Source organism: Passer domesticus, chromosome 11 (assembly GCF_036417665.1).
Source record: "Passer domesticus isolate bPasDom1 chromosome 11, bPasDom1.hap1, whole genome shotgun sequence".
Classification (NCBI taxonomy): Eukaryota; Metazoa; Chordata; class Aves; order Passeriformes; family Passeridae; genus Passer; species Passer domesticus.
In genome coordinates, this window is record NC_087484.1 from 19341089 (window position 1) to 19352166 (window position 11078).

General features: G+C 48.4%; 1 protein-coding gene across 6 annotated transcripts in view; it reads right to left on the reverse strand.

Moving 5' to 3' along the window:
- Positions 1 to 10965, reverse strand: part of PPP2R3A (protein phosphatase 2 regulatory subunit B''alpha) — a 57084-nt gene extending 46119 nt beyond the window's left edge. The window contains exons 1-2 of one of the 6 annotated variants that reach the window (XM_064386126.1): positions 6913 to 6930; positions 5342 to 5443 (exon numbers count right to left, since the gene is read on the reverse strand). The gene's annotated coding sequence lies outside the window, so the exon portion shown is untranslated. Of the gene's footprint in view, positions 1 to 5341; positions 5444 to 6858; positions 6882 to 6912; positions 7043 to 7334; positions 7510 to 9410; positions 10198 to 10823 lie in introns of those variants that run through there. The other 5 variants (XM_064386129.1, XM_064386127.1, XM_064386128.1 and 2 more) reach the window with 5 other exon arrangements.
- Between the last annotated feature and the right edge of the window lie 113 nt (positions 10966 to 11078).

The window sequence follows — 11078 nt, forward strand, 5'->3', positions numbered from 1 at the left end:
ACAGCCATGAAGTGTCTGGTGCTGTCTGTAGGCAATGCAGATAGGGAGGCACCTCAAAAACAAAGATCACCCCAAAGATCACTTTAACAATCTAGTTCTGAGATGATGAGTTACATTAGATGAATCCTATCCTTCAGGATTACACAAGAACACAGGAAAAAACATTTCTGTCTCCAACAGTGGTTAAATGCCAATGCTGACATACTGTATTCCTTAGGAGTATTTCCTTGGCCTTCAACTGTTCCCAGTTCATGAGAACTGTGAAGCTGGATGTGTTTGGTGTGTACTTACTAATCTCTGGAGGACTTCTCTCCTATTTCTCTCTTGAGCACCCCTGGATTCAACAGAATTTTTTTGCATCCTGAGCATCTTTTGACAAGACATTCCACCATCCACCACCCCTTTCCACCCTGTCACTCACCAGTTCAGTATGCCAAGATCTTGTGCTGATACACTGCACAAACACTGCATCTCCATGCACGCTGTCCACAGCATTCCCACATTTACAGAACTCCATGTCACCCTCTGCCTTCTCTTTCCCTTCTCTTAGCTTACTCAGTTCTCCTAGAGCAGAAGCCACTTTGCACCTCTAAGCATTCCCACAGCTCCTCTCATAAGCTTTTCTGGTTCAATTACACACTTTAAGACACAGGAACCCAAAGTGGACAGAGCATTCAGGAAAGATGAGAACCACAGGCAGAAATTAATTTTTGAGCTGCCTTTCAAAAATCAGTATTATCCCTATGTAGTGTTTTCCCCTTTCCAGCCTGACTGCACTCAGATAATGTATTCTCAAGTGTCTGCTCTCACAACCACCTGGGTTAGCTCACTCTGTCCTTCTTCCTACTTGTCATCCAAGAGGAAATAAAGATACTATTGTCCTTTGTAAAATGCTCAGAGATCTACTGAAAGACCACTCTATTCAAGAGGAAGGTGTTCACTTTTAGAGATCAATATTTTCATGTAGCCTCAGAAAAAAGGTTCAGAGATGGGCAGCAATAATGACCCAGAGGTCCTGAACAGCTGTTCTGAGAGGAATGATGGAGCAGGACCAGGCACTTCAGGTCAGAAGAGAGGTGATTTCAGAGAAATATAAATCTCCAAAGTCATGAATGGCATGGAAAGGGCAGATAGGGTCTGACTGCTCACCCACTCCTCAGCACAAGAACTAGGTGGTCAGTGCCACAAGAGGCAGGGTTAAACAAGCACACACATGCAGCAAACCTGGGAAATGTCTCCTCAAAGGCTGCCAGGGGCCCAGAAAGATTCTGGGGAGTCAAGGGGCCAGCTTTTATACCTCCTCTGTCAAAAGGCACCACAACTTACATGGGTGCCACTTGACACCCTTTAATTCTTGCTGTGCTGGTGTGGCGAAATAAACAGGGATATTCCCATGGCTGCAGATTTCTATCCTAAACCTTCCTCTTATCCTTCCTACTTCCAAACATGTATTTTCCACACTAAGTCCCAGTTTTTTTGGTTACTCTTTTTACAAAAGCTCTTCAGTCATGTGTTTTTCTGTAATATTAACTACAACTGTTTGGAGAGGGGAGAATGTCTACCCCTAACTTTGGGAGGGTATGTGATTCATTACACAAAAACACTATGGATTTACACCATGGCATGCTGATTTGCTCCCTCTTCTTTTCCTAGAGATGTCATTTCTATTTGCTTTATTTTTTTGTTATTTTTGACAGCTGCTGAGCGAGTTTCACAGAGCCTTATCTGCATTACTTAAAAGATCTCTTTCTTGAATGGCACAGATTCTCATGAGCTCATCACTGCACAGGCACAAGGAGTTGTTTATCCCTTGTGCACATTAGTTTATATCTGCTGGTATCAAGTACCTACAACCAAGTACTGTGAGAACCTTCTGCAACTGCAGGCAGCTTTTGTTTCTGCTACCCTACCTCTGTGATTTTCACCATATTCTGTCACTTCATTACTCTCTTCCAGGCCATTTATAACTTAGTTCAACAACACAAGCCTTAACATGGATCCCCCCAGGAGTGAAGGGTGACCACTCTTCCCTAGAAAAGCTGAGAGTCCTTCCTAGGCTTTAACCAGGTATTAATTAATGACTGAGAAAGCTACACTGCTGCTCCATGGCCGTTCATGTCCTTTAAGGTGCATTAACAAAGTCCTTTGTTAATCTCTCTCTGAAAACCCAGACACAGCAGAATATTTGGTTGTTTGTCTCTCATGCCTTCTTGTCCAAGAGCTCCAGACCATCAAACTTTACCAGCTGTAGCTGGACTCCAGCATTCCTGCAGTGACCCATGGAGGTCACTGCAATGGGAACACTTATCAAGGCAGGCTTCCAAGCAGACATGACCTTGAGCCTCACTGTCCTGCCTCACTGTGGCAGGACCATTAACACTGCTCTGCAGTCACTGTGCATTCAGATAAGTCAGTTTTTACACTGAGAAATCTGTTTTGCTAGATTTACCCTAAAGAAAAATAATCCCCCAACACTAACTTAAATATAACCTCTCCACGTTTACAGCAGCAACATAAGGCAAGGCCACCACTCAAAAAGATCTGGGCTAGTATCAATAATCATATTCACTGATTTTTAAAAATAAACCTGGCCATAGACCATAATGTATTGTTTTAAAATACTGACCTGCAGTTAGTGAATGCAGTATTATTCAGTCTAACTCCTTCAGGTTAAGTGACAAGGTTATCTAATACTCCAGGGCCTCTATCCCCTTCACAAACACCAGCACAGAGTCCCTGAACACGAGCATACCAGAAACTGCTGGGGAGCACCAGTGCACGGCCGTGCAAAGCTTGTCACTGGAGGTGTCAGCTGGGAAGGAGAGGAGTTAACAGTACCAGGAAAGATGTCACCCTTTTCAGCTTTTCTGAAATACCTTTCTTCAACTTTCCGTTTGTACAGTCTTGGAACTAAAACTGACCAGACAGGAATTTGTGCCCCATGAGACTGGTTTCCAGTTAGATGAGACAGCAAGAGAGTAAAAGCTCACACGGTTTTTCCGTGTAACGCCAACCCGTTACACAGAAATACTTTGCCAACTAATTCTTGTTCCAGCCCCATGTCTGTGTAGACACACCAATCTTGCTCACTTAGCAGGTCACAAATACATTCACCAACATGCTGAAGTTTAGCAAGGCACAAGAAAAAGAACAATTAACGCCTGAGCTCTGACACACTGACAGAAAATAAGGTGACTAACCAGTAAAACACTGGAGGTGAACAAGCTTCAAAAGCACATAATTAGCAAGGCTCAGGGCAGAGGTCAGAAAGCCTCCTTGATTAAGTAATGTGTCTCCTGGCTGCTTATAACCGTATATGGAAAGAGATAATTTCATATTAGCAAGATACATTTATTGCCCCTGGAATGTTAATTCAGTATTAAGAGTATCCATTCACTTTACATGGATTAAAGTGATTTTATGTAAGTGTTAAAATAACAAGGAAGATTTCTGTCCAAGACAGCATTCCCTTGGTCATTAACTTCTGCTGACACTGAGGTTACAATTTACAGATTCCCTGAAACCATTTTTGGAAACTTACTTGGAAATTAAATTTCTCCTGTAGCAGAGTAGCCATCTGCTAGTGGTCTGCAGAATAAATACACTTTTAATTTAATAACAACTAAACCAAAACAATTGTTTTCATTTATTACACATCTATTCAGAGCTCATGCATTTCTCATTGCCTGACACATCCAACTTCTTCAGGTCTTACATGTATCACATTGGAGCTGCTTAAACCCTCAGGCATTCACAATTCTGGGTAAAATTCTCTTTGTCTAAGGTGATAGCCCATTTCCCCAGGGCAGCCTCAGTTCCCAGCCCATATCTGGCCCCAGCTGGAGTACTGCTATAGCTACTCCATGGGTCAGCAACAAGCACAGTGACACAGAAAAGCTCCAACTCTGCTGCATTCCCACCCTCTGAGGTCCCAGGAGCTGTCACTGCCACCAGCCATGCCCTGCACAAGCCCATTCCTGCCAGCCTCCAGCTCACACTGGGAACAGCAGCAGCTGCATTTGTCAAAATGCAACAAATTACACCAAAAGGTGCAGCATGTCCTGGCATTCAACAAGTCTGGCACTGCTACAGATTTCTGTGCCTGTGCCTTCGATAAGGCAGCCCAGAGGCACAGAGCAGCGTGCTCAAAGCAATGCACAGTTTAAGGGAGCATAACTTCTCTGTCCCCCACCCTCTACCAAGGAAAACTAAAGGTGTTTTAGCCTGACATCCCAGTAAGATTGAGGAAATAATTTCTCCTGTGTCTTTATTAACCTAGGGAGATTTACAAAACAACAGTGAAGCAGAGAATTTCCATCAACTTCTCTCTTTTCTCTCTGTATTTAAATAGAAGCATATTAAAAAGAAAAGCAATACAAAGAAAGAAAAAACAAACAGAAAACCAGATAAATTCAAAGATTACCTCACCTTAAGTGGACAGCTGTGTTCACATTTGTGAAGCTGCATATTCATTAAAATGAAGTAATTTTTAACTAGCTTGTGGTTTATAAGTATGACCTCGGGTATTGCCTCCTGCACCCTACCCATACACTATTCTGCAGTCAGAATTACTCATTTCTCCATCAGCAGAGTATTTGCATGCTAAACAGACACTGATTAATTGTTAACATGGTTAATCACCAACATATTTTTCAATAATATTTTCCAGTATTATCCTCATTTTACTCTGCAAAGAGAATACATCTGTTTCTGGTGCTCAAGCCCTGATTTTCCAAAGTATGTGACATTAGGGAGTGTTTCATGTGGCCAAAGCAAAGCACCTGCTTAGTCACAACTGCCTTGGCAGTCCTAGCTCAGAAATTCCACAAACTAGACCCAGGGACATAAGCAGCAGAGGAAACACAAGAGTGAATTCTGCTGGAAGAATCTTGTCCCATAGCACACATGAAAACAGTTCTTTATGACAGCACTCAACGAGGTTAATTATGGATGAGAAAATTCCCCTCCTCCCGTAGTTCTATTTCACTGTCCCGTTTCTGACAGAATTGGGGCACAGGATCTAAGCTCTAACTGAACCTTCAGAAAAGTTCAATGTAACAGGAGAAAGCCTGGTCTCACAGGGAAGAAGAACATGCAGTAATTTAAGTCAAATCAGTATTAGAAAACATTTACACAACGAAGGCAAAGCAAGCTCTGTCCTGCACCAGGACATGCCAAGCTCAGAGTCACTTCAAGTCAGGTTTTCTGTGTAATTCAAGGGCAGAGAAGTCCTCTATGGAAAACGGTCCTTACTAAAAACAAAAAAAACACCAGCCAACACTCACCCCACCCATGAAAAAAAAGGGAAAACAAATTCCACCATGCAGCATCATATTTATACCTCCAGGGCTAGCAGCAATGAGTGTCAGACCGCAGGGCTCCACCACAGAGCTTTCTGAACTGCCTGAGCCACGTTATTCATCACCTGCTCCACAGGTTGCAGCTGAAGGAAATGAAATAGATGCTTTACCAGAAAATCTCTGCAGTGTTTGGCAGTCACACATCAGTCAGCTGTAATTTGAGGAGCTTTGCCCACAGCTACCTTTAACATTACACCTCTGTGTAAATTACAACTACAAAATAATATGATGCGACAGTGGTTGCAAAGGTCTAGGTAATGGAAACGGGCCATGTGCCACCAGGGAACTTCGACTTTTCTCCTTCATTTTCAGGCAGATATAAATCAGTTGCAACTGATACATAGCGTTACTCAGATATATAAATACTGGGAAAAAACCCAAACAACCCACCACTGTCTCATGCTTCAGTTTCTCAGAATCCAGCAGACGTTAAACACATAATTTTATATAACAAAGTCTAACAGTACTGACAATCTCCTCAAAGTTCTCACTAAAATAACCTCCCCCTACACAACCTGAGAGAGCAGACCTGCCAAGCTGGAGAGATTGACAAGAAAAAATCAAGAGAGAAGGTGACTTAAAGAAATGGTTATTCAATTTTTGGAAGTGTTATTTCCTGAAGCAGACATCACATCATGTGAGCTACAGCCATGAGACCACCACCAAGAAAAAAGTGCCCTGCCTTGCAGGCAGCACTTCTACAGCAAACAGCTTGGGGGACTATCTGCCTCTGGAATCCTTCCCCAGCCCCATTTCTGCAAAGGTGGGAGCATAGAGCAGCACACCTCCCAGGGTTTCCCTCTTCAGCAGGAAAAAGAGAGTTAATATAATTAGTCCCAGGCTTAAAAATATTTACATTACTTGAGACCAACGCAGTCTGATGACCTGCAGGGAGAATTACTCCGGCAGGAACACCTCCTTCATAAATCATTCCACTCGTTATTCAAACTCAGTTTCACAAGTTTATGCTCAACTTAATCTCGAATTCATCTCCCCGTGAACCAAGGAGTCTGGTAGCCAAAGCCGTTCCCTTGCTCGCTCATGAAGAAATACATCGGGGGAAAAGAAATGAATCCTGCTTTCACGACCACGTATTCATTCACAGCTACAGTGAAGATAATGGAAGGTCCGGCTACCCAGGGTACTGGGGCAAGTGGTCACCGAAAAAGAACGTCCTGAGGACCCCTCACCGGAGCTGACCTCCGGCTCTCAACAGCCAACACCTCCGGGCCAGCCCGGGCTGGGGACTCGCTGTGCTCAGAACCTGCTACGCCTAAGCCCCTGGGGACAACTCTCCGGGGACAGCTCTCAGCCCGAGCCGGGACACCACGGACCTTCATCGCCTCCCGCGTACGCCCGGCACTGCCGGCCCCCCGCCCTCAGCACACCCCGCCAGACCCTCCGGGACCGAGCCAGCGCCCACAGCGGGACCCCCGCGCCGGCTCCTCACGCACAGACACAGCCCCGGGCCCCCGCCGCCGCGCCCCGCGGGACAGACCCGCTGCCGCAGACAGGGCGAGCCGCGGCCCCGGGCCCTGTCGCTCACACGTACCCGCCGGGGCAGCGCCCCGTCCCGTCCCATGGCCAGCGCCGCTCCCGCCGCCGGCCGCGCTCCGCCGCCCGCCCCGGCCGCCCCTTCCGCACGGCCGGGCCCGCCCAGCGCCGCGGGCCGGGGGGCGGAGGGCGGAGGCGGGTCCCGCCTCAGAGAGCCCCGGGGCCGCCTCACGGCCCGTCCGCGCCTCGGCCCCGCCTGCGGATCTCCAATCGCCGCGGACGGCGGGTTTTGTTTTTCCCTCAGGAACGCCACCAACGCCCTTATAGAATCACGGAATCGTCAAGGTTGGAAGAGACCTTCAAGATCATCCAGTCCGACCATGCAGCCAGCACTGCCACTGTAACCCCTAAACCACATCAGCCAGCGCCAGAACCAGACTCCTCTTGTACACCTCCACGGACCATGACTCCATCACCTACCTGGCAACCTATTCCAGTGCCTGGCTGCTCAAAGAGTCAATTTTTTTTTCCTAATAGCTGATCTGAACCTTCCCTGTCTCGGCTTAGGGCCATTTCCTCGCTGCAGGCACGGCAGAGACCGGCCCCACCTCACTACAGCCTCCTGTCAGGGAGTTGTGCAGTGATGAGGTCACCCCGAGCCTTGTCAAAGCTAAACAAACCCAGCTCCCTCAGGTGTTCCTCATGGGGTACGTTTCCTTCCCGAGCCTTGCTGCCCTTCTCTGGATATGCTACAGCCCTCAATATCCTTTTAGAGGTGAAGGGCCCAGAACTGAATGCAGTGCAGCCTCACCAACGCTGAGTACAGGGGAGGAATGACTTCCCTGGTCCTACTGGCTACAATGTTCTTGATACAGGCCAGGATGTCACCTTCTTGGCCACACTGCTGGCTCATATCCAGCTGCTGCTGACCAGTCCCCAAGAGCCCCTCGCTGCTGAGCAGCTCTCAAGCCACCCCTGCCCAGGCTGGAGCTGCAGGAGGTTGCTGTGATGATCCCAAGTGCAGGATGTGGCACTTGTCCTTACTGAACCTCACGGTGCTGTCCTCAGCCCTTTGATCAAGTCTTTCCAGGTCTCTGCAGAGCCTTCCTGCCCTTGAGCAACACCCTCAACCAGTCTGGTGTCATCTGCAAATTTACTAAGGGTTTCTTCATCTCTTCCTCCAGACACCTTCCAGCCCTCATTGGCTGGAGGCCATCAGTAGTGCCCTCCAGCAAAGCAGCGTCCTCTGGCAAAAGGTACAAATTAAGAGGGAAAGAGCCCTGTTGAGGCAGCTGCAGTGCCTCGGCCAGGACCAAGCCCTGCATTGGCAGCGGTGTTGCTGCACTGCAGATCATGTTGCAATCATCAGACACAATATAGGGGAGGAGATGCCCAAAGACACTGGACACAGCTGCAGGTAAGACATGTGGCATTCAGGCCAGCCTCTCCTAAGGGAGCTTTAGTCTTGTCTGGTTGCAGCAGCCCCTCCCTTCAGTTGCACACACACCAACCTGCCACCTCACATGCTCTCACAGCTTACAGCAGCAGCTCAAAATCTCAGCTGGAACACATCAGATTTGTCTTTTGCACTCCAGTGCATCTCCCTCCCCTTCACAAACATTGTCTCCCAGCACTTCTCCTTGTACCTCCCTTCTCAGCCATGCTGTCCCTCCCCAAAAGTCAGACAGATGCCTCCCTTTTGCTGTTCCTCTTCATTTTAGTAATATGGAAATCATGCTAGAAACCTGTTAGTATACTCTAGAAACACTAGGAAGCACTTGACAGAAAAGGCTTCAAAAGCTCTTCTCACTCCATTCTCAGAGATGAGGGAAGAAACTCTTGTCATCCACAGCCCCTTCAGATGCCTTTTGTTCTTCATTTCTCTGCAGAGGAAAACTACTTTCATGGTACTAAACTACCACAATCAGCTCAGGAAGAAACCATTATTTACTGCTCAGTGCAGGCAGGCAAGATCCAAAAGGGCAGCCCAAGCAATCTACTGATCTGAGCTTGCTTGTTGGGACCTTTCCCTCCTTGGCCCCACAGTTCCCTGGCCATTCATGCAGGACAGGATGTGCACTCAGTCCTCTGCTGCAGGACTGGACATTCAGGCATGAGACACATGCACAGGCAACTGGGGCAAGAGACTGTGACTGCAAAACCCAATCCAAGGCCAAACATGGGTCATTCATGTGCTGGAAGAGGGCTGTGCTTCAGTCACATGGGTTTTCAAACAGTCTTGAAGGAATGAAGAAAACTACAATAACATAGTTAAGCATTAACTTGCTGCCACCTACCCTGTAAACAGCAGCATGGCTGATTCCCTTTGTGCTCTGGAAAGGTCAGAGCAGTTTTGCTCAGTGAACACTGAGTTTAATTATGGATATTGAGATGCATAATGAGTAGTGTACAAGTACTGAAATATTATGACATAAAAGAAGCCCAACTTTATAGACTCTACTGTGCACCAGTTCACTTGGGATAAGGGGCACATAGAGTATAAGAAATTAGCCTGAGCCAACAAACCCAGGAAATACAATTACAGTATCAGCTTACCTTGCCTGTCTGGGGATGAATTTGGGTGGGCAGGTGTCTCAGGAAGCCCCTCGAGATGGTGTACCCTGGGTAAGGTAGTATCTTCCAGAGAGTCATGGACCTTTCCTGTCTCTCAGCCCCTTCCTTTCAGGAAGTCTGAGAGATGGCAAACGCAGGAGGTTGTTGTTCTCCCCCAGAGAGTTGGAAAGCTTTCCCAGGAGAGGTGCTGGACTGATGAGTTCTTGCACTACTCCAGGTAGGTCTGAGCAAAGTTAGGGAAAGAGCCAAGTGCACCCGAAGTATGCTTTCCCCTTGGAGACTTGTGGGGTTTGGAAGGCAGAGGAATTTTCCCTTTCACTTCAGCTGGGCTTGGAAGAGCCCCAAAGTACACAGAGTAATGCAACACTGTGAAATTGAGACAACACTCATATTTTCTTAGTATCAAAAGAGAGGCCATTATGTAATGCTTGCTGCCATGGGGGAACGGGAATGTCTACTTGGTTCCATGATTACAGAGGAAGCAGTAGCAAGTTAATGCTTAACTATGTCTTTGCAATTTGGTTCAATCCCAAGACTTAAAAAAACCTCCAAACCAGTCTTGAAGTGGAAAGTCCGGAGTGGTTTTACTACGTGACAATACAAGGCCACCCTACAATCCAATCCACTGCCTTTCCAAAGCAGGAAATCAGGGCTTTCCAAAGAGGAGCCTGTCAGTCCCGAGGAAAAGGGGAGATACCCGATTTCTCACCCCGCCTCATACGTGCTTGCCCTGGCGACGTCCCGGTCTCTTCCTGTCCCTGTGTGCTACAAAGTTACAGAAGCCAGGGCTTTGGCTATGCTAAAAACTCCCCTGCCTGCGGCTGAACTGACCCGAGTCCGTGTTTTATCAGCTCAAACTGCGGGTGGAAGCGTGCACAGGCACTGCTCGTGCTGCTCCACCACTCTGTGGTCTGCGAGCCACGCGTGAGGGATAAGCACAGCCTGTGCTGCTCCCCGCTGGGCTGCCCGAGGAGGTGCTGCAGCACCGGCGGGTGCTGCGGTGCCGGGCAGCCGGACTGCCTTCCCTGGGCAGCCTTGCCTGGGCAGCCCTCCCTGGGCAGCCCGGGTACCCCCGCCGGGGCTCCTGCCCGCTGTACAACCCCACTCTGTGCGTGGGACGAGCCTTCCTGGCCACGTACAGACCGCGGTGCTCATCATCACATCAGCACTGTGCCAGTGTTACTACAGAAGGTCCCACTGGCCAGCTACGGAATCACAGTCAGTCACCAGGGCTGGAAAAGACCTCCTGAGATCACCGAGCTCAACCCGTGGCCGCTCCCCGCCTTGACAAGCAGACCAGGGCATTGAGTGCCACATGCAGTCTTTCCGTAAACACTTCCAGGGACGGGGACTTCACCGCCTCCCTGGGCAGCCCGTTTTCCAGTGTCTGATCACCGTTTGCATGAAGGAATTCCTCCTGATGTTCGACCTAAACCTCTCCGGGTGCAGCCTGAGGCCATGTCCTGTCCTGTTCCCTGAGAAAAGAGCCCGACCACCCCCTGGCTGCACCCTCCTGTCACAGGGAGTTGTGGAGAGCAGGAACGGCCCCCCTGAGCCTCCTTTTCTCCATGCTGAGCCCCCCAGCTCCTCCTCCCAGACTGGAGATCCTTTCCCAGCTCCGCTCCCTGCTCTGAACTCGCTCCAGAACAC